This window comes from Mastomys coucha, unplaced genomic scaffold (genome assembly GCF_008632895.1).
Source record: "Mastomys coucha isolate ucsf_1 unplaced genomic scaffold, UCSF_Mcou_1 pScaffold18, whole genome shotgun sequence".
Lineage (NCBI taxonomy): Eukaryota > Metazoa > Chordata > Mammalia > Rodentia > Muridae > Mastomys > Mastomys coucha.
In genome coordinates, this window is record NW_022196900.1 from 49,906,268 (window position 1) to 49,908,689 (window position 2,422).

Below are 2,422 nucleotides of genomic sequence, written 5' to 3' on the forward strand. Positions count from 1 at the left end.
AAAAAAAAAAAAGAAATAGAACAATGGGGGAGGGGAAAAGAGAGAGAGAGAAACTAGAAGGAGGGGGGAAGCTGTGATTGGATGTAAAGTCAATAAAGAAATAAATAAATGAAATAAAATAACCTAAAAAAAAAAAAAAAAAGATGTTCCACTATGTTCATAGCAGCCTTATTTGTGATAGTCAGAAGCTGGAAACAACCCAGATGTTCCACAACAGAAGAATGGATACAGAAAATGTAGTTCATTTACACAATAGAATACTACTCAGTGAATGTTTTTTAAAAAAAAAAAAGAATGAGGACATCATGAGTTTTGCAGGCAAATAGATGAAACTAGAAAATATCATCATGAGAGAAGTATCTCAGACCCAAAAGGACATGCATGGTTTGCACTCACTAACAAGAGGATATTAGCCAAAGATGTTCAGAACACCCAGGATTCAATCCAAAGAACTCAAGAAGGCTAACAAACAGGAGGGACCAAGTGAGGATGCCTCAAATCCCACTTGGGAGGGAGACGAAAGCAATCACAGAATCACAGGTGGAGGGGAGGGAGGGAAGAACATGGGTGGGGGAAAAAAGGACAGGCAGGGAGGAGGGGAACATGATTAGGAGGGGAAAAGGACTGAAACCCTGAGCACCAACAGAAAGAATGGAAAAAGGCAACCTGGAGATGTAATTGGTGGGGGTGGGGGGTGACCTCTAGAATATAACAGAGAACTAGCAGGTGATAGACTCTCAAGTCTTAAAGGGACAGACCTTAGCTGAAATGTGCTACAATGGGGAGAGGGAACTTGTAAAGTCCACCTCCAGTAGAAAGACAGGGCATCAAGTGGAGTGATGAGGTTGCCATCCCACAGTCAGAAACTCTGACCCAGAATTGTTCCTATCTGAAAGAACTTCAGGGACAAAAATGGAAAAGAGACTGAGGAAAAGGAGGTCCAGTAACAGGATCAAATTGTGATCCAGCTCAGAGGGAGGTCCCAAGGCCTGACACTAATACTGATGCTATGGTGTGCTTAAACAGAGACCTGACACGACCGCCCTCTGAAAGACCCAACAAGCAGCTGAAAGAGTCAGATGCAGATATTTATATCAAACCAATCAACAGAAGCTGGTGACTCCTGTGATTGAATTAGGGAAAAACTGGAAGAAGTTGAGGAGGGGGGCAATTCTATAGGAAGACCAGCAGTCTCAATTAATCTTGACCCCTGAGATATCTCAGGCACTGAGCAACCAGCCAGGCAGTATACACCAGCTGATATGAGGCCCCCAACATATATTCAGCAGAGGACGGCCATGTCTGGACTCAGTCAGAGAAAATATACCTAACCCTTGAGAGACTTGGAGCCCCATAGAGTGGGGAGGTCTGGTGTGGTGGTGGGGAGACATCCTCTGAAGACAGGGATTGGGAGGTTGATATGTGGAGTAGTCAGTGGGTGGACCTAGAGAAGAATAAAGTCTGGACTGTAAAAAAAAGATTAAAGAATTAAAAAATTCTTAATGGGGGTGGGGACCAGCTGAGACATTCATCTTCCTAGACTAAACAAGTACTAGATTTTTAATCATGTCCTCCACATGGAACCATTGTTGGATTAGGTTAGCACAACCTGTAAGCCATTATAATAAATCATTGCCTTTAAACATACAAAGAAAGACTCATTGTATAAATTCTGCTCTTCTAGAAAACCCTAACAATTCAAGAGGTAAGAAAAAGAAAGAGATCATTAGCAAGGATACTTGGGCATATTGAGTGAGGTATGTAGTCATCTGATAGTTATCTTTTTTTTTCCTTAGGGGAGAGCGCAAACGCAGTCCCCCACTACCACAAATTATGCAGTCGAGTTTCCCCGCATTTGGGGAAATCCCAGGGGTCAGCACATCCAGAGTGCACTGGATAAGCCTCGCCCTAGGAAAACCACCTTCGTGATCATGGTATCTCCCCTGCCAGGTAAGTATGACAGTTATCTTCAGAAATGAAAATATGATGCACTGGTTTGTACTCTACTTTTGATGTTTCTGGGGAGCTAAAAACCACATTTTTAGGGGGTCAAGGTTATTATGTGTACTCTTGGTTGTCCACTTGAAAATATCTGGAAAGAACAAATATCTACACAAGGAGGACACTTATCTGACATATTGTCTGATTGAATTCTGTTAATGACTTCTAGCCAGGCACGTGAGGATGGAATAAATACACCCTTAATCCAGATCCTGAGCCAGGGCAACACACCCTTAATCCTGGACACGCCTTCTGCTGGAGGTGTATATAAGGCCGTGGAAGCACGAAGGTTTATCCATTTTTCAGCTTGTCTTCAGATGGTTCACACATCCATCCCTACACTGGCGTTGGAGCCCACTGTTTCCAGTTTTCAGCCTATAGAAAAGACGAGGTGAGACGATCTCTCTAGTGAGACTGCAAA

The 2,422-nt window shown here is 43.0% G+C and overlaps 1 non-coding gene across 1 annotated transcript; it reads right to left on the reverse strand.

Annotated features, from left to right (window-relative positions):
• Positions 1-1,793: 1,793 nt before the first annotated feature.
• Positions 1,794-1,958, reverse strand: LOC116097349. Its single transcript, XR_004121373.1, has one exon. It is a non-coding gene; the product is annotated as a U1 spliceosomal RNA (small nuclear RNA).
• Between the last annotated feature and the right edge of the window lie 464 nt (positions 1,959-2,422).